The sequence below is a fragment of the Triturus cristatus genome, chromosome 7, assembly GCF_964204655.1.
Source record: "Triturus cristatus chromosome 7, aTriCri1.1, whole genome shotgun sequence".
Taxonomy (NCBI): domain Eukaryota; kingdom Metazoa; phylum Chordata; class Amphibia; order Caudata; family Salamandridae; genus Triturus; species Triturus cristatus.
In genome coordinates, this window is record NC_140590.1 from 1,276,740,638 (window position 1) to 1,276,761,970 (window position 21,333).

The 21,333-nt window shown below is 50.2% G+C and overlaps 1 protein-coding gene across 1 annotated transcript in view; it reads right to left on the bottom strand.

Moving 5' to 3' along the window:
- KIF22 (kinesin family member 22) overlaps nucleotides 1–19,723 on the bottom strand; it is a 572,302-nt gene extending 552,579 nt beyond the window's left edge. The window contains exon 1 of the mRNA XM_085618807.1: nucleotides 19,703–19,723. The gene's annotated coding sequence lies outside the window, so the exon portion shown is untranslated. The remainder of the gene's footprint in view (nucleotides 1–19,702) is intronic.
- Nucleotides 19,724–21,333: the final 1,610 nt, after the last annotated feature.

Here is a 21,333-nt window from a genome sequence, read left to right on the forward strand (position 1 = left end):
GGTGCTGGCTCAGGGAGGTGGCGAGCTGGTCGGCTGTGATCTTGTTCCAGCTTCTGCGGGCAGCCTGTTGCTGGTGGTGGTGGGTCGTCGTTCTTTTGAATGTGAAGTGGACGCAGCTGTGGTCCGTCCATTGAAGCTCTGTGGCGTGGCTGAAGTCGATGTCTGTGCAGGAAGAGAAGACTGCGTCGAGTGTGTGTCCGGCGAGGTGGGTGGGGGTGGACACCAGCTGCTTGAGTCCAAGATTGGCGAGGTTGTCGAGCAGGGTGCTGGTGTTGCGGTCGTTGTTGTTCTCCAGGTGGAAGTTGAGGTCCCCCAGGAGGATGTAGTCAGCGGAGGGGAGGGCATGCGGGCTGACGAAGTCGGCGATGTCCTCGCTGAATTGGGTGCGTGGTCCCGGAGGTCGGTAGATCAGGGTGCCTCTGAGGGTGGTCTTCGGGTCGGTGTGGATCTGGAAATGCAGGTGTTCGGCAGTGGTCAGGGTGTTGTCGGTGCTGGTCGTGAGACGGATGGTGTTCCTGGAGGTCCAGGTTTCTCTACATCAATTGACCACAACGAAAGTCCATGGCCCTGCCCTGCCTCCTCCTGCTCCGGACGGCCACAGACGGCCCGCCCTTTGCCCGGGCTTAGCCCGGCGCGTCCCGCGACGCGGAGGGAGCCGTTTGGTTTTAGCGCCTTCGGGCGCGGAAGTGCTGCCGGGTGGGGGCGGAGTCACTGGGGTTCCTGGGAGCCGTAGTCCTGTGCTCCCAACGTATGGCGGCAAGTCGACAGCAGCAGCGGCGAGGTAAGTTGCCAGCACCCGCCCCAACACACAGAAGAGAGCGTCTGCCCCCTCGCGCTCCCCAGCGGAGTCCAAATGGAAAGCTGCCACTCGTTTTCAATATTAGCCAAGGTCTCCCCATCGAATCATTCGAAGGATTAATGTCGAAGTCACTGTCACAAACATCTATAACCGCAGCAGGCAGCAAGCGGAGCTGAGGGGTTTCCTGGTTTGACAATAAGTGTTGTCTGAAACAAAAAAGAACTCAGAGAAGCATTCACATCTTCACTGAAGTTCCTCGCACGAACGGTTGATAAAGTACAATTTGACGCTGAAAGCTTACAGATTTCTTAGGAGGAAAAAAGAGAGTTTGTATCCAAACGCCTGGGTTAGAATCGAGGCTGCTATAAAAGCAAAAGACACAAAGTGCTTCTGGAAGCCGGCCCAGGATGCGGTCACTGAGGGACAGGTTGACCTCTTAAATACCGAAGAGCAGTGGAAAAACACATCTGAGCACAATTTACACACCACAAGAAGGTGTCCTCGCCACCAGTGCTATGTTCATTTAAGTAAAGTGGCAGGCAAAAGTGACGTTTGTGAAATTTGTATGAGTAGCTCATGGCATTAGCAGCAGCCGAGCTCCTGAACCTGGCATTAGCAGCAGCCGAGCTCCTGAACCTGGCATTAGCAGCAGCCGAGCTCCTGATCCTGGCATTAGCAGCAGCAGAGTCCCTGAACCTGGCATTAGCAGCACCGAGCTCCCGATCCTGGCATTAGCAGCAGCCGAGCTCCTGATCCTGGCCCTAGCAGCAGCCGATCTCCTGATCCTTGCAAAAAGAACAATTGATGGACAGAATGCTGCACAATGTCAAACATTCAGCCCAGATCTGGGCCGAAATCCATCATTTTTATGCTACCCATGCCATACCAGTTCAGACGTACCCATATGCAAATCAGTCTTGATCCTGCTCCCCATGGGAAACCCCGAAACGGGTCTTAGGATGCTTGTTTCCAGTCCAGGGAGGACCTGGCCTGGCAGTTTGGGATGGACTGTTCCTATGGGGAACAGGGTCAAGACTGATTTGCATATGACTGGTTCTCATCTGGAATGGCATGGTGAGCAAAAAAACGATGGATTTCTTCCCAGATCTCTGTACTGGGGTGAATGTTTGACATTCTTCTGCATTCTGTCCATCAATTGTTCTTATTGCATTAGCTCCTGATCCTGGCATTAGCAGCAGCATAGCTCCTGACCCTAATGGCACACCCAACTTAGCAGATAAAGAAGACTCACAGCTCTGGGCACAAGCTTTGTATAAGGTATTCAAATATCTCATGTAATGTGGAAAGCTACCAACAACTTGGCTTAGATCCATTATTCAAACAATTTACAAAAGAGGAGGCCCAGAAGCCCCTACATCTTACTGGCTATTGGATGCCTCTTCTCAGATATACCCAAAAATGATACATGGACAGCTTGAAAAATTCCACTGAGCAGCCTAGTTTACACCCATAAATGAGCCTTAAACATCACATATTTAGCCTTAATTAATTTCAGGGAAGGACATTTTACAAGGTATAATATCAGTTTATTATATTGGTTTTAAATCAGCTTTGACTATGGTGAATATGTCCTTGCGTCATTACTTTTTTTCTCTATGACTTACCAATGATCCTTAAGAGGGTGAAAGGCTTAAAGTTGAAAATCAGCAGACAAAAAACAAACCCATTGCTGTACGCCGACGACCTAATTATCATGGACACTAAGACAGTTGGCCTGAAGAGACAACTGGGCGCTTTAGCCATCAACTACTTTCAAAGTCAACTTACTATTGAACTAGACAAAACGCAAATCATACATTTTGGCAAGAATGCCCCTAACTATTCTTGCTATGTAAACAGTACCGAATTAAAGAAGTTAAATCTAAAAAAATATCTTGGAATAGTAGTGGATGAAAAACAGATTTATAGGGCACATCACTCAGGGATAAAAGCAAGTGCACAGGAGACAATGTGTTGTTTTGAACCAGTTTAACAATAAATACGAGGGCATATCTATTGTATTGCTGATACAATAATCTAAACAATAGCTTCTGCCAATGATAACCTACAGAATTGTTTGCCTAGAATTACCTACAACGGAAGTGGGGGGGGGGGGGGGGGTGTCTTGCCAAGATGTCCAACAGGAGCTAAATCTGCGAAGCTCCGAGAAATCCTATATAATCCTGTGCTCAGTCGCGGCCTCTGTCCCCTGACTACATGTCTTGAGATTGGTACTCACCCTTATTGGGGTTAAGACACAGCCAATTCCTGCCTTGCCTGATGGTTTCGATCCCAAACGGGATCAAGAACAAAAGAGGAGGCACCATCTTAGGCTTGGCCTGGCAGTTGGCCTGTTAGGCCGCTTGGGCTCTACCTCGGCATGGTATTGTGGCTGGGAGGTGTTGTTGACTGCCGGGAGGCGAGGCAGCATGAAGAGGCAGCAGGACTCCATGGGTGTTACTGACTGAGGTGGGACCTGACTCTCGTGGGGATCCAACATGGTGGTTCTTGTCTTAGCGGCAGAAGGTGGAGTGCGAGTGGAGTGCGAGTGGGGACTTTCGGGTCCGGTATCCCGCTTAGTTGAAGGAAGGGTGCAGCACCAAAGGGGGAGCATGATAAGAGTGGAGCGAGTGTCTCCCCTAATTCTTGTGGACTACAATGGCCGGCAGGAGCACTTTCATCAACTGCTGGTAGGTGAGGGGCAGAGAAGCCCATGCTTCGCTGGGCACACTGTCAGCATTGCCGTGAGGGCAGCAGCAGCAACAAAATCATGCTGGTGCCCCTCCTGTAATAGTACCCACTTTTGGAGTATTTGCATGATGGTATGGCTCCACGCACGCAACTCCCTGAATAGCGGTTAGGAGAGCAAGAGGAAGGATTAAGTTGCAAAGGGCGTGGGACCCTCTTTTGTGGACTGAAACAGTTGCTGACCTCATCGGGGACAAAGAGTGTTTGATGCCCAAGCTTGAAATGTGCTGCACGACCGATTGCCCTTTGTGAAGTGTGGCAGAGACTTGATACATTAGTTTTTGGCTGCTGGGCAGCTAGGAACATTGTGTGAAACATAGAGCAGGATTGAGTAATCAAACTTAAAGTCTGCTGCAGAGGAAATGTGCTGACTGTAAACGCTGGGGTAGTATCGGGACTCTGACCCCGAATGGACGCTCTGCTGGTAATCATGAGTACACTGTTTTGTGCTCGAATATGGAGTCCTATATTGGCCTAGACTTTGCTACGCCTGCTAGACGTGCAGTGATTTTTGACAGCTGCAGAAGCCACTGGTGGTTTGAATGTCATTGGTGAACTTCTGTGAGCCCTGGACTGGTAAATTAAGCTGTGTTAAGTTGCGGATGAATGTGAAATGGTGCAAGACAAAGCCTCTAAACCCCAGTTACTCAATACATGACGTCTCAGCCACAGAAGTCCATGCAGTACACAGAGTCACACAAAAACACAGCCAACTGAACCCCTAGCAGAAGAGCCTAGTAGGGCTGAACTGTTGGCAGCGATTCATGGATCCCATACAGCGCTGGAACTGTAAATCGAGGCTGTTCCTATAGATGTGAATCTGTTGCTGCAGGACCTCCAGAAGGTGGTTGACAAGATACACATTGTGATGGGGACCTTGACGCACCTTCAGACGGAATTAAAGATCTCAAGACTCAGATGGCCCAAATCACTGCAATAAGATTCTGGAAGACAGAGTGGAGGAAGTGGAAATACGCTCCTGTCAAAACAATTTGCGATTTATTGGATTTCCAGAACAAGCAGAGGGCCTCAAAGCTAAGGAATTGTTGGAAAACTGGATCCGAAAAGAGATGTGCACTGAGGGGCTTTCAAGTTTGTTTGCGATGGCTGGGGCACATAGTCCCTGGGTGGGAGGCCACAGCCAGGCTCCTAGAACCCTGATTGTGAGAATCTTGCACCATAAAGACCAGGACTGTATCCTGGCTGCGGATAGCATAAATGAGCAGCGAGCATTTGAGAATCATGCAGTTGCAGTGTACTTCTTGGGGGATCCAGATTGTCACCTATGCGGATGACACACAATTAGTGGTGTCTCTGAACCATAAGGGCAAAACCGAACCGGGTCTCATATCCTGTTTGGGCAGTATTTCGGAGTGGATGGACATGTCATTTCTGAAGCTATTTGGGGCAAAAACTGAAGTTATGCTTCTTGGGCATAATGTTCCCACCTGTATTGATGCTTCATGGCCCAGCTGTCTGGGTACACCACCTGTACCAAAAACAAAGACTAAGAGCCTAGGAATTTGGCCCGACTGCAAGCTTGATTTAAAAGAGCAGGTGTGTAAGGTGGCAGCTAGCTGCTATGGACAGATCAGGATGATAAGGAAGATTCTCCCCCTTCTTCCTTCTGATGTTAGACTGGTGTTAGTCCAGGCGCTGATACTCTCGCGACTGGACTATGCAAATGCAGTGTACCTTGGTGCTCCCTTGGGCACTACTAACAGGTTGCAAATTGTTCAGAACTGCGCTGCCCGTCTACTCCTGAACATTCCTAGACATAGTTCAGCTAAACCAGCACTTGCTGCCCTGGCTTCCGGTTCAAGCCAGAATAGGCTTCAAAGCCTTGTGTATTGCTCACAAGGCCATCGCTGGGAAAGAGTCTCCTTTGATCCAATTGCTGGTCCAACTCTATGTCCCTAACAGGATGCTGCGATCCAAGCATAAATATTTGCTAAAAGTGCCTAGGATCAAGCGAGCTAATTCAGGAGGTCGTCGATTCTCATACAATGTAGCCATGTTATGGAATCGTCTGCCTGAGTATATTCGCTCGGAATCTAATTATTTTAGTTTTAGGAAACAGCTGAAGACCTTCCTTTTTCCCTGAGTTTTGCCTGCTGCGTGAGGTGTCATGAGTAAGCGCTGGGATGCCTACGGGTAGCCATGCGCTATACAAATGCGTATTCATTCATTCATTCACAGATTATTAGCAGTTGAGAGCGATGGGCTTGAGATACATGCTCCTTTTTCCAGCACACCTTAAAGCCAGTGCTCAGGTAAAGAGCCACTTCTTTGATACACCAGAGAAGGTTTGGTCATGCTTGGAGGTGTGGTACAAGGCTGGGCCATGGAGTTCTGATGCTCCTCGTTCTTTAGCCCTAGACCCAGGCTGGAGGGAGGAGAGGAGAGGAGGTGATGTTGCTGTAGGCCCAGAAGCTGTGGGGGGAACCCCCTACTGCACCACTTGTGTACTGGTACGAGACAATGACACATTAGACAACCCTAGGGATTCCTTGTCGAAAGAGCCTACATCTCTAAGAGAAGACTTGTGATCCCAAAAACTGAATGCTGCAACCGCCGGTCTGAATGTTGCCTCTGAGGTACCAGAAAGCAATGAACGGCTAGTTGTTGGTATCTGCTCCATTACTACTAGGGATGACTCGAATCTGGAGCAACCGTCCGTTAGAACTGAAACTTTATAAACTGAATTTTACTTGTTTGAAGTGCTGACTGCACCCACCCGAATATTGTGACGTATAGGTCACTTGGTACTGCCCGCATTCGTCCCCACTCCAACCTTCTGCCCTTTGTTGCTCACGTTCAGGACTGCACGACAAATTAATTTCAGAATAATCAAGACTCTACTAATAGAATGGGAGCGGCGTAGGAGCCATACAAAGTTGTTTTGCAAGGACAGTGCATTAGCTACAGTGTGTGGGGTATGAAGACGCCCAGAGCAGGAGTTGACTACACTTGAAAAGGAACAGACAGAGCTGCATAAAGTTTATGACCACTACCAGGGGAAGGTGCAGCAAATTTCAGAGGTTAAAATACAGATTGAAGACGTGGGCATGATGGGAGAAACACAATATAGACAACATCCGTTTAGGGGAGGTGATAAAATAGGCCCAAATTTGTTTGGCTATAGTGAAAGTGGGTAAGAGCGCACTGCTTGCATGTAATAGTGCAATTACCCCATAGCGTCTTGTTAGTTGTAGTTCAGTTTTTCACACAAAGTTCATAATATTTTTCAGCTAATGCCGTCTTTCAAAATCGTATCTCTAGACACCAGTGGTTTGGGATTCCTCATTCATCAGTAGAGAATATTTATGGGTTGCTGGACACGCTGCCAATTTTCTCAGGTGTAATCCCACTCATAGCGTGCAGGCATTCCAAAGCGCATCAGCTTGGGGTGGCTCATTAGATCCTTTTATCAGTGAAAGTGGGTAGGAGCGCACTGCTTGCATGTAATAGGGCCATTGCCCTATAGCGTCTTTGTAGTTGTAGTTCAGTTTTTCACACAAAGTTCATATTATTTTTCAGCTAATGCCATCTTTCGAAATCGTATCTCTAGACACCAGTGTTTCGGGATTCCTCCATCATCAGTAGAGAATATTTACGGGTTACTGGACATGCTGGCAATTTTCCCAGATATAATCCCAATCCTAGCGTGCAGGTGTTCTAAAGCTCGTCAGTTTAGCGGCGGCTCATTAGAGCCTTCGGGATTCCTCCCTCATCAAGCTGACGAGCTTTGGAACGCCTGCATGCTATGAGTGGGATTATACCTGAGAAAATTGGCAGCATGTCAAGCAACCCGTAAACATTCTCTACTGTTGAGGAAGGAATCCCGAAACACTGGTGTCTAGAGATACGATTTCAAAAGACTGGATTAGCTGAAAAATAATATGAACTTTGTTATCGGGTAATGACGCTGTTACATGCAAGCAGTGCGCTCCTACCCACTTTCACAGATAAAAGGCTCTATTGAGCCGCCCCCAAGAGACAGTACCTGTGATCTCGATGTATGCAGATGACGCTTTGGTCTATTTGCAGGACCCTGGTAGATCTATTCCTCCTTTTTAAAGGGGCGGATGACATTCTCTAAAGTATCTGAACTGTGTACTAATAATGATAAATCCAAACTCTTCCCATTAGGAAGATTGGTTGGCCCGGAGGTAGGTTTACCTGCGGGCAATGGCCTGCAATGGACTAAGCACTGGTGCCGCTATCTGGGAGTGTTGGTAACGCCATGCCTTAAAGTGCAATATATTTTGAATGTTGGGCACTGTTGGATGGCTTGAGAAAAACAGTTGAACTCTGGGTACAACTGTCTCAGTCAATAATGGGTCATGTGTCACTATCTAAGATGGTATTATTGCTACGCTGCCTATATGTTCTCCGGAATTTGATATGTCCAGTACCACAGTCCACGTTAGCACAACTGGATAAGTTGTTTATCTCCCTGATGTGGGCGGGTAAGCGAAATGGAGTGAAGCACTGGTTACGCTGAAACTCCCCTGGATGGAGGGTGGATTGGACCCCCCAGATTTTTACTTATATTTTGAAGCCATACAACTGCAACACCGATTAGTAGGTTTGACACTGAATCAAATTGGGAAAAGCAGTTGTTTGCAGGCACACATGGCCACTTACGTCCTTCTGGAGGTGTTTTCGATGGGTAAGGGAGAGCAGAGAGAAGTGCCATATATGGTCTGACCCCTGGCCGAGGTGTGGCACTGTGCTGTTTGTAGGGCTCAATTTGCTGAGGATCTTCCATTGTGGTCACTGAAATACTTCTGTGGTCTGCAAAGGGATATGGATTATTCAAGGTGGAGAGAGGGTGGATGTGAGAAGGTCAGTGACTTGTATGTGATGGAGAGGTTCGTCTCCTTTGCTATTTGATGTGGGCCCAGGACAGTTTTTGCAACATGCCCGACTGGCACATGTGGCCAGAGGGATCGGGACTACTTTTCCAGATTTACCACGTGGCCATGCCGAGGTGATAAGATTATTGGATATGGCTGGAGGTCTCCTGCTAATTACACATTTACACCTGGCTTTGATTACTGATAGAGGGGATAATACAGAGGGGGCAAGGGACAGGTGGGAGCTTGACTGCCGGAACCTATCACTACAACCCAGCGGAGAGAAGCTTGCAAACAGGTTAAGAAATGTCTCCAAATGTGCGTTTTAAATGTACACAGTTTCATTATTTGCACAGGACATATTTGACTCCACTTAACCTTCTGCACACTCACCTGATTGATCAACCTGTGGCATGTGGTAGATGTGGGCTTCTGGCTGCTAACTGTTTGCATATGACCGGGGCCTGCCCGAGGATAGGGAGCTTCTGTGAGTGAATAATGAGAAAGTTCTCTCATATAGTGAGGATGGAATTGCAACCATCCATAACGTTTGCTTGTTGAGTATCTTGCCAAAACGAAAGAAGTGAAGAATGCAGTTGAGATTTGTGCCTGGGTATGGTGCTGGCACGAAGGAGGGTAGCAATACATTGGTTGGCGACTAATGCCCCTGAAATAAATGCTTGGAGGGCAGACCTCCTGGAATGGGCAAATGCTGATGAACAAAATATAAAACTTTCAGAGAAAGATAAGAAGGCGGTTGGGGATTTGGCCCCCTGGAGAAAAATGCTTTATGATATATCTGAACTAGTAGAGACAGACACTAGATGGGAAAGTACCGGAGAAAATTAAGAATTGAGAATGGTCGATCTGTCTGTGGTAAATCTGTAAATTGTATGAAGAAAATGCATGCATATTGATTGGTAAAGTACTGTATTGGAACATCTTGATGATTGAATATATTCGTAATGTATTGTATTATAATTGCATTTATATAGCGTTACTACCCCTGATGAGGTGTCAAATCGCTTTTTTGGTGAGTAGCACGCTACTCTGGAACCCATAAAGGATTAGCGGTGAATTAGTATAGTGAAATATGAAAGTATTTTGAGTGGTGGATATGTTAGTTAATTATTTGGATTGCAAAGAATAGTGGAGGGATAGAAGAGGGTAAAGGGTTTTGCATTTATATTGCCCTTGCTACCCCGATGGGTATAGAAGAACAAGTTGCTTACCTTCGGTAACGATGTATCTGTAAGAAACATTAGTTAGTTAGATTCCTCACCTTAGAATATCCCCAGGCGTCAGACTGGATCCGGAAGATTTTTCGTCAGCAATACCCCTTGCGCGTCACTAGGCGTCGTCTGCGGCTCCGCGTCCGTCGTCGGCGTCGTGCGCCGGAATGACGTTGTCGGAGTACTTAGACGCCGCCCTCGCGCGCTGACGTCAGTTCTTGTACATAGCTTTCCGCGCCAGGAACACAGAGCCATGCAAGAGACCGACACTGGTGCCAAAAAATTCTAGGGCCCTGAAAGGGATAGCCTTAACCCTAGATGTCAGTTCGCAGAACGGGGAGGATGGGTGGGTCGGTGAGGAATCTAACTAACTAATGTTTCTTACAGATACATTGTTACCGAAGGTAAGTAACTTGTTCATCTGAAAGAAACACGTTAGTTAGATTCCTCACCTTAGAATAGATACCCAAGCAATACCAACCCCGGTGGTGGGTCTGCGAACCAAGATCACACCAGAAAGTCCTGGAGGACAGAACGGCCAAAGAAGCCATCCCTCCGGACTTGGCTGTCTAGGCAATAGTGCCTGGCAAACGTGTGCAGCGAAGCCCACGTCGCCGCCTGACAGATGTCCTGCAAAGGGACTCCCCGTCCCAAAGCAGTAGTAGCCGCCGTGGCCCGAGTAGAATGGGCTCGCAGCCCAACAGGAGGGTCCTTTTTCGCCAAGGAATAACAGATTTTTCTACACAAAACGACCCACCGGGAGATGGTCCGTTTGTGTACAGCTTTTCCCTTCTTTGCACCCACGTAGCCAACGAAAAGCTGGTCGTCCACTCGGAACTGTTTTGTGCAGTCCAAATAAAAGGAGAGTGCACGTTTTGGGTCCAGACGGTGGAGCCGCTCTTCCTCTTTGGAAGGATGCAGGGGCGGAAAGAAGGTGGGCAAGGTGACAGATTGCCCAAGATGAAAGGGGGTCACCACTTTCAGTAGAAAGGAAGGACGAGGCCGAAGGACAACCTTGTCCGGATGAACAGATAGAAAAGGAGGCTTGGACGATAGAGCCTGGAGCTCACTCACCCGTCTAGCCGAGGTGATGGCTACCAGGAAAGCAGTCTTAAGAGTTAGAAGACGAAGAGGACAATTGTGAAGAGGCTCAAAGGGAGCGCACATCAGGAATGTTAAGACAAGATTCAAGTCCCACTGAGGCATTACGAAAGGGACAGGAGGGAACGTGTGCGTAATGCCTTTAAGAAAGCGTGACACTACAGGGGACTTGAAAAGAGAGGGCTGATCAGGAAGCCGTAAGAAGGCAGAGAGGGCAGCAAGATAACCTTTCAAGGTGCCCAAGGCAGAGCCCTGCCGGGCCAAAGAAAGAAGAAAGAGGAGAACCTCAGAAAGAGGGGCGGAAAGGGGATCCACAACCTTTGCTGTGCACAATGCCACAAATTTGTTCCACCGGCAGGCGTATACCGTCTTTGTGGAGGGACGCCTGGCTGCCAGAATGATATCACAGACTTCAGGAGGCAAGTCAAATGGCATCAACTGCCGCCGCTCAATCTCCACGCATGGAAGTGGAGGCTGGACAGGTTCGGGTGGAGGACCGTCCCCTGCTGCTGCAACAGAAGATCCTCCCGAAGGGGCAGACGTATCGGAGGATCGGTCAACATACTGAGTAGCTCGGGATACCAGTACCTTCGTGCCCAATCCGGAGCCACCAAGATGACTTGGGCCCGGTCGCGCCTGATCTTCTTCAGCACTCTGGGCAGAAGTGGTATAGGCAGAAAGGCGTACAACAGACTGCAACTCCACTCGCGACGAAAAGCGTCGCCGAGCGAGTGCCGCCTTGGAAATTCCAATGCGCAGAACTGCTGACATTGCGCGTTCTCGTCGGTGGCGAATAGATCTAACCAAGGCTCTCCCCACTGCTGAAAGAGACCTTGCGCCACCTTGGAGTTCAGACGCCATTCGTAATCCATCATGCACCGGCGGCTGAGTTCGTCTGCTCTGGCGTTCAGAGAGCCCGCCAGATGTTGAACCACCAGGGTGATGCCCAGGTGTTCAAGCCAAGTCCAGAGGCGCAGAGCCTCCTGACAAAGGGTCCACGACCCCACCCCGCCCTGTTTGTTGCAATACCACATGGCGGTGGTGTTGTCTGTGAACACCTGCACGAAACTTCCCCGGACAGAGGGAAGGAAGGCTTTCAGTGCAAGTCGGATCGCTCTCAGCTCCAACAAGTTGATGTGGAGGCGAGACTCCGCCGGAGACCAGAGGCCTCTGATCTCTGCCTCTCCCATATGGCCACCCCATCCCAGGAGGGACGCATCCGTCACTACGACATGCTCCGGTAGGGGTAGGGAGAGGCTCTTGCCCGTGACCCAATCGCGGTCCGTGAGCCACCACTGCAACTGCTGTGCAGTGCCCTCCGAGATCAAGACATGGTCGGACAGGTTGCCGTGATGCTGGGCCCACTGAAACTTCAGGTCCCACTGCAGAGCCCGCATGCGCCGCCTGGCGTGATGCACTAGTAGGATGCAGGAGGCCATCAGCCCCAGAAGCCGCAACACTAGCCTGACCGAAACCCAGGATAGAGGCCGAAAGATGGGAATCAGGGCCTGTATATCCCGGACCCGCTGTTCCGGTGGATGAACCCGGAACTGCGCCGAATCGAGAACCGCTCCGATGAAGAGGAGCTTCTGAGAGGGGCTCAGGTGTGACATCGGCATGTTGATGGAAAACCCCAGCAAATGCAGGAGATCCGCCGTAGTCTGGAGGTGGGAGACGACTGCCTGGGGCGAGCCCGCCTTCAACAACCAGTCGTCGAGATAGGGGAAGACTAGAACCCCTGATCTGCGCAGATGAGCTGCGACCACCGCCATCACTTTCGTGAACACCCGAGGGGCACTGGTGAGGCCGAAGGGGAGCACGGTGAACTGAAAGTGCTCCTGACCCACCGTGAACCGTAGGTGACGCCGGTGGGCCGGCAGGACGGGGATGTGGAAATATGCGTCCTGCAAGTCCAACGCTACCATCCAGTCTCCTGGGTCTAGGGCAGCTAGAACCTGAGCCAAAGTCAACATTTTGAACCGTTCCTTCCTGAGGAAGGCATTGACGTTCCTGAGGTCCAAGATAGGGCGTAGGCCTCCTTTGCCCTTCTTGGGAACCAGAAAGTAGTGGGAATAACAACCACGACCTACTTCTGGGCTCGGAACGCGCTCGACGGCCTTCTTGGCCAAGAGGGCCGAAACTTCCTCTTGTAGAAGATTCAAATGATCCCCCGAGATACGGTGGTGCTGCGGTGGCATGGCTGGAGGGGTCGTCTCGAAGGGGAGGGAGTAGCCCCTTCGGACGATTTGCAGCACCCACCTGTCCGAAGTAATGGTACGCCAGTGGAGCAGGTGATGGCGAACCCGGCCTCCCACTGGCGTGGAACGGGCCTGAAAGCTCGGACTAGGAAGGCTTTGAGGCGGATGCTGCCGGGGTGGATGTGGACTGACCGCGTCGTCCTCCAGTACCGCCTCGGCGGAAACCACGTCCGCGACCGCGTGCAGGCTGGTTCTGCGGCCGGTGGCTAGGCGGACGTGAGGAGGTGCCCCTTCCTTGGCCACGAAAGGAGCGAAAAGCGGAAGTTTGTGGCCGCGGGGCCGAGAGGCCCAAGGACGTGGCCGTAGCCTGGGAGTCCTTGAAGCGAGCCAGCGCACTGTCCGCTTTCTCACCAAAAAGGCGAGCGCCATCAAAAGGCATGTCCATGAGTGTGCTCTGGACATCCCCTGTAAAGGACGTGGACCGCAGCCAGGCGTGACGTTGAAGCGCCACCGTGGTAGAAATCGCCCTACCCAGCGAGTCCGTAGTGTCGAGTCCACATCGGATTGCATGGCACGCTGCATCTCTCCCATCGGCCAGAGCCGAGGAAAGCCGCGCCCGGGCCTCCTCCGGGCACAGTGGCAGCACGTCCTCCACCGTATCCCACAGAGAGTGGGAATAGCGGTCCAAGACACAGGCGGTGTTCAAAGACCGCAGGCCCAAACTGAGCGAGAAGAACAGCTTCTTACCGAACTGTTCCAGTCTCTTGGAATCCCGGTCCGGAGGAGCGGACGGGAAGGAGGATTGGGAGGTAGAGGCCTGGATAACCAGACTCTCGGGGTGGGGTGTTGGGACAGAAAACTGGGGTCGCCCGGAGCAGGGTGGTGGCGCCTGGCAACGTTCCTATCCACAGGAGGGACTGTGGAGGGCTTGGACCAGGTGCCCTGCAGAACGTCAGTGAGGGCCTCATTGAATTGCAGCAGAGGCTCAGTGGAGCATGCGGCAGACTGAAGCACCTCAGTGAGGATGTTAGTCCTCACAGCCACGGCAGGCGGCTCAAGCCCAAGGGCTTCGGCCGCCTTGCGCAGCACCACAGAAAAAGCTGCACCCTCCTCCGAAGCCACAGTCGGAGGAGAGATGAATCCAGTGTCCGGTGAGGTATCCAATCCACTGGCCTCCCCCAGTTCATCTGCCCCGTCCTGAGAAAGGTGCCCCTGAAGGGCCATAGGGTCGTCAGACCCCTCCCATTCGCCCCCGTCATCCGATTCCTGGTAAACAGGAGGAATGATCGGAGCCGGACAATAGACAATATGTGTCTCTAGCGGCGCCAGATGCGGCGTCGGGCGGCGCCGCATCGGCGTCGGGACCGGACAGGGGCTGAACCGGAGATCGACGTCGACCGGAGCCGGCGTCGGGTGTGGTATCGGTGTCGGCGGAGGCGTAACGAGGTTGACCGGCGTCGACGGGGGCCCAGGCTCGGGCCCCTCGGGGACCTGTGGCGTCGGGGCCGGAGCCTCCAACGGTGCTGGGGCCAGAGCCGCCGGCACGCAAGGTCGCCCAGTCGAGTCCGCGGGGCCCGAAGGCGCGCCAGCGGGCGTCGACTGGCGGGGCCAGGCTCCTCATGGCCAAGAGGAAGGCACTGACCTACGCCGGCGTTGCGTCAGTCCCAGGGACCGGCGGGTATGGGGACTTGCGCGGCACCTGCGGCACCCGCGGAGCCGCGGGGGTGGAACCACCCGGACCCTCGGCCGAGTCGCGCGACCGGCGAGGGGAGTCCGAAGAGCGGTGTCGCCTCTTGGACTTCTTGGAGTGCTTCGACTTACCCGAAGACTTCGAGCCAGACAAGTGACGATGTCGAGTGCGGCTCCGCGACCGATCCTTGGACCTCCTCCTGGACCGGGATCGAGAGGGGCGCGGAGCCGAGTGGCGAAGCTCGAGAAGCTTGCGGGACCGCTCCCGCCTAGCTTTCGCGGTCAGGGCCATACAATCGGAGCACGACTCCGCGTCGTGGTCGAGGCCCAAGCAGTACAGGCACCGGCGGTGATGATCGGTCACCGACATCAGTCGGTGACAGTCGTCGCAGGCCTTGAAACCAGGCATCCTACCGGCACCAGAGTCGAGAAGTGACCAAAAAGAGTCGAAAAAGTTAGTCAAAAATTGACTAAAGTGGTAGCTCTCCCGGATCGGCGCTTACTGGCGCGTAAAAAAGAAGAACTGACGTCAGCGCACGAGGGCGGCGTCTAAGTACTCCGACGACGTCATTCCGGCGCACGACGCAGACGACGGACGCGGAGCCACAGACGACGCCTAGCGACGCGCAAGGGGTATTGCAGACGAAAAATCTTCCGGATCCAGTCTGACGCCTGGGGATATTCTAAGGTGAGGAATCTAACTAACGTGTTTCTTTCAAATGTGCCTTTTTGGTGAGTATTACACTACTCCAGAACCCAAAAAGGATTTTGGTGAATTAGTATAGTGAAATATGAAAGTAATATGAGTAGTGGATTTGTTAGTCATTTATTTGGATTGAGAAGGATAGTGGAGGGATAGAAGAGGGAAAAAGGTTTGCATTTATATATCGCTTGCCACGCCTGATATGGTGTTGAAGTGCTTTTCCGGTGAGTAGCACGCTGCTCCGGAACCCATAAAGGATTAGTGGTGAATTTGTATAGTGAAAATATGAAAGTAATTTGACTGGTGGATATGTTAGTTATCTGGATTGAGAAGGACAGTGGAGGGATAGAAGAGGGAAAAGGTTTGCATTTATATAGCATGTGCTACCCATGATGAGGCGTTGAAGCGCTTTTTCGGTGAGTAGCGCACTACTCTGGAACCCATAAAGGATTAGTGTTGAATTAGTATTAATATTGAGCGCCTAGAGACCTGCAGGTGATTGGGCGCGATATAAATCCAAAATAACAATAACAATAACAATTAGTATAGTGAAATATGGAATTAATTTGAGTGGTGAACATGTTAGTCTGTTATTTAAATTGAAAAGGGTAGTGGAGGGATAAAAGAGGGAAGGATTTGGAATGTTTTTGATTTTTTGGAGTTCATAGCAGTAGGAGAAGTCTTGGGATGAATAAAAGGGAGGTGGAGGGGGAAGAGTCAGAGGGAAGGGTTTAGAAAGGCGGTTATGTGGCACACAAGCAAGTGGTGGTGAGGTACCATCTAGTCAGTAGCTTTCAAACGTTGAATCTATGTTGTGTACAATGGAGGAGCCCGCTGCTCTCTATCAAACTGCCCTCAAAGCATCGTCTGGAATGCAAATCTCAAAAATCCCTCCCAGCCCATGCAGCACCTTTTAAGTCGATAATGATCCCTTTTGTTTATTTCTAATCTCTCAATTAGAGCTTCTGGTGTTAGTATATCACCATCTTCATAAAACTCTTTCAGGAGATGGGGATCTCCAGCATTCCAGGAGGTAAATTCCCGGTCTGAGGTGCCAGGAGGGAAGTTCGGGTTGTGAATTATGGGACTCCATGGAAAGGAGTAGATGGTAAATGCTTTCTCACGTACCACAGACTGCCAATGATATAGCACCTTCAGCTTAGCCAGGAGGAGGGGTGTATGCCTAGACTCAGCTTATGCGGCAACCATAGTATTAAGTCAAGCAGACCTACAGAGAAGGCCTGCTCCACCTGCACCCATGGCTTATTGTTTGAGTTGTAATTCCAGTCCAGGACTGGACACAACTGGGCCACTCAAGCTTATGCAACAGCATTAGGGAAACCCAAGCCCTCCTCATCTAATGGACGAAAAAGAAATTGTGCTATTTTTTTCAATATACATTTTAGTTAGATAAAACGGATATACATTGTCTCCATTGGGATAAATGTCTAGTTGTAATTCATGTATGTCAGTAGTAATGGAATGATTGGTTTCGCATGCCTTGCTATTGTAATGGTTTTTAACACAGTTAATCAAATATTTAGATTGTGAAAAAAATATAGGGATCAGGATCCAGATATACAACTCACCAATTTGTGAGTCGCAAATTGCGTTGTATTTGAGACTCGCAAATTGGGATGCACAACAGTGTCTGAGACACTGCGATTCCCAATGGAGTCGCAAATTGCATGCCTTATGCATATTAATGAGACTGTCGCACATTTGTGACCCCATTGGGAATGGCTGCCACTCCCAGGGATGGTGGCCTGCTGGGGTCAGCAGACCACCATGTCTGGGACTGCTTTTAAATAAAGCAGTTTTTTCTTTTTTAAATGCAGCCCATTTTCCTTAAAGGAAAATAGGATGCATTTAAAAAATAAAAATTTTACTTTTCAGTTTCATTATTTAAGGGCAGGCAGTGGTTTGCGAGTGGTTTACCACCCTTCTGCGAAGGGTGGTAAACTGCAACTTTCGGTGTAAGGGGTCTTCCTGTGGCCAGCCCAAAGTTCTTGTGCAAGGAGGGCAACTGTGGTCGATGTCCCACAAAGTCCTGATGTGGTCCAGAACAAAACCAGTTGCTACTAGTATTCTGGTCCAGTAACCGGAAAACCAGCGGTTTCCTTTAACTTGGAGTAACTTCCATGCTGGGCAAAAAAAACTGAACTCTGATGACTCTTCCTGGTCCAGCAGACTCGGGTGCAACTTTTTAGGGTCAGGATTCGATCTCTCAGGCTGCACCTCGGGGTCCAGCTTTAGGCTGGCTTCGTAGCACTAGGTTTACAAAGGTGTAGGCTTCTCAGCTTTTGTGGTCATGTGGCTGTAACAGAGTCATCTACCTGACTGTTGGAGTCACCTTCCCTGTTTGGGGATCTGGGATGACTTTTCCTCAAGTGCGGCATCACATGCATGGTCCTTTCTTTGCTAGCCCACGGTTCAGCAGGTGCAGTCCAGTCTTTGCTGCAGCTGCTCTTTGCTGAGTTCTGGGAACAGCAGGGCAGTCCTTCGGTCCTCTCTCCAGTTCAGACATGATCTGAGATCTGGGTACCAGAAGTGCCACTTTTATGCCTATTTCTTGCCCTCAGGATGTGGCTATTACTAGCCAATGGGCTACTTAGTTTCCTCCCACAAAGTGATGACTTCCTGCGAAGTGTGGCATCTGGCTAATTCAGCATGCACTATTATGCCCACTCCCAACTTGGCAGAGCACTTCTTTTGGTGTGTGGAGCTCCATAGCCTACCCCGGAGGTGTGGGTAACGGGGGGCCTACACATGCACAAAAATAAAGTTTGATAACGGCTTCTCCCTCTCTGCCTGAGATGCCAGCTTGTCTGCCTAAATTAAAGAGCAGCCCCTTCCACTTGTGATCTCCATTTGCCCTTTATAGTCAGCTTCCACTTTGAAGTTTGCCAATTGGACTCACACCCACTCATGAGCCTGCTAGCAGAAGGTTACTCCTCTTCCCTGCGGCTTATCCATTGTTCGGCTTCCTGGGAGTTGTTTTCACCTTCCCTCAAGAAGGCAGAAGGCTGTTTTGAGGTCAGAAGCTTGTGTGCAACCATGAAGGGCCTCTGGAGACTTTGAGCAACTAAGTGGCAACTTTCTAAAGTTGCTACTTGTGTAAAAGGTACATTAAATTTGACTTGAGCAACAAGTCAAGGTTTAATGCAACGATTCAGTATTTGGAAGTTAGCACAGCTGAGTGGTCAGTGTGTAACTCCATACATGACAACGTGGTTACCAGCTTTTCCACAGTACAAACAACAATACAGGGTTGTTACTGTCAGGATCCTGCCTATAGGGTTCAGTAGGCCTGCCTTAGGGGTGTTTTATAAATATTACAAAGGAAGGTTTGGGCTTTGCCATTGGTTTTAATGGCAAAGTTGAGTTAGCATTTTTAAACTGCTCTGCCAGCCACGTTTTCCTTTGTTACACCTGTGGTGGCGCAATGAGTGCCAGAATTCATGAGGAACACTTATCTTACAGGCAATAAATACATGTGGTAGCATATACTAGGGACTTCTAAGTAAGCTAACTTACACCAATTGTGGGTAGACCAATTGGACATATAACAGAGCACTGGCACTGAGGTCTGTTTTGCAGGACTCAGTGCACTTTCAGTGTCGAAAAACCAGCAGTATCAATCAAAACGTAAGGGGTTGATCATGCCAAGGGAGGCATTTCCTTACAGCTGTGAACACTGGTAGCTGTTGAATTTGGTGCGATATAAACACCTACCCGAACTACAGTGAGCGAGAGTGATAAGCAAACAAGCACAGAATCTTCCTTAGAGACCCTCAGAGCATTTTCTCCCAAGAAAATGTGAAAAATGGGACCAAACATTACAATCTAGTGCATACTTGTTTACATAATGCCATAAGTCTCTATTACTGTATGGTGGGATGTTCCCCAGTTGATTAGGATTCACCACCAGTCTGAGACAGGGAGACTCGCAGTGACATCATGACGGGAAACATCGAAAGTTGGTTGTAGTGGAAATTGAGTCTCGGCTCTGACTGACGTGCGCCGGAGCGGCGGGAGGCCCGGGCGCCATTGGAGGTCTCCTGAGGAGAAGCTCTGCCGGGAACAGACTCAGCGGCCTCGGCACGGTCCCTGCACTTCGGTGGCCCTACGAAGCGGCTGTTTATCTGAACGTTGGTGGCACTTGGCTGCAAAGGATGCTGGTGGCTTGAGTCCTTCCTTGTTCCCCGAACTTGACCCTTATCTCGCTCCTCGCTGCGCATTGACTGCCTGGATGCCTGGATGCACGCGCTCACACCTTCAATTCTCCAGAATACAAGAATCATTGTTTGCGTTTATAACGCAATTATTGATTAAACCCTGCTGCTTGCTGGTTGAACTGTGGCACTCACCTGCTTGGAGTCGAACGCTGAAACCTCGAGGATCTTGGTCTCGAATGCTTCGATGAACTGATCGTCTGCCTCTGCTTCCATCAGCCTGTCTGACACCACCCCCATCTAGTGGAGAGAACTGGAATATTTTTTATTGAATTACACATTATTGCCATGGATGTTATTTTTGGGTCTGTGAATAATCCGGTCACAGGATTGAATGGACAAAGAGCGTGAATTCCCCCCCTGGGATGCTTGTTTGTTTGTATCCGGAGGCACCTCTGAGGCCAAATATATCGTTGCTACACTTGAAATTGAGTCGAGGTGAGGTGAGCCTGAGGAGTGTTTTCACTGCAGCTGCTGGAACTTATTCCAGGACTTACCTTGAGCTGGAGCTGGAGGCGCCCGATTGGTCCCTGGTGCGTTCGTTCTACGAAGCGTGAGTTGAGACGCCGGGGAGACGACGGCTGTGACAGGGAGAGAGATTCCTTACCCATAGAGTGAGTCGGTGCATGTTTTATTTTGTCAAAAGCTGAGCAGTGCTTTACCTGCTGTGACTCCTCTCTTCAGATACGAACTTGTTTAAGCCTGTGGTATCCTGCGAGACACGCTTTAGTGTCCCGCAGGAAGTTAGCCTTGCTAAAACTTTGGGGGCATAGCGCACGCCCACAACGCGATTGGTGGCGCTCATAAGGCCGCGAACATCCCGGTGGGGGCGGGGAGCCTTGCTAAAACTTTGGGGGCATAGCGCTGTAAAGTACAGCTGACCTGTTGGTGCCTGGTGTCCTTTGAAGCTTACCTGGGTCCCCCTCGCCGCCGCAGCATCCTCGAGTGCGGCCGCAGTGGAGGGGCAGAAACTACACTACCCAGGATCCTCGGCTTGAGGGAGTACGCGGGAGCACCGGGAGAAGCCTGGGACAAGGGTGGGTTCATCCGTGCCCATCAGTGACTGAAGCGGCTGGGCTGGATCACCCCCATTGTTTCTACGATAAAGGTATTTGAGAAAAGAGACACAAACTGTGAACTGTATGGACATTCTTCCCCCAGGGATTGGATTGCTCCTTCCAAACACCAATAATAGCCTGTTGGTAAGGACTACTGAATACACTGAGTTCGGGGGAAGCCACCCATTCACACACACGGTAGGGATAAAAAGTAGGCCATCTGACCAATTGCTGGAACACCTAGGGCAGTAGGGAGCTTATGGTGCTATAGTTCCTTTTAAACTGACTTTGTTGAAATTTTGGGTATGTCTAACAAAACTAAAACACGATCTGCCACAAGTAAAACCCAGTCATCTCGGTCTGATAATCCCCCAGGTGCGGCACTAAATGGGGTGTTACAACCCACTGCAATTGATTTGATGCTGCAAAAAGTAAACCGGGAGATAGAACGAACCGAGAGAAGCTTGTCCACCCCAAACACACCGATACAACCCATTGCACCGGAAATTCTAGAAATTTCGGGAAATGAGTCATCGGAAAATTCTACAGATATAATCCCTTGCGCACAAGTGGTAAACAAAATAGTGATGGAAAATAACAGGAAACCCAAACCAGGGGCTAGCAGGAAGAGCAGAGTTAACAAAAAGAAGCAAAGCAGGGGAATAGGGGGGACAAAAAGCAGGGGGGAGACAGTGATTGAAGAGTTTA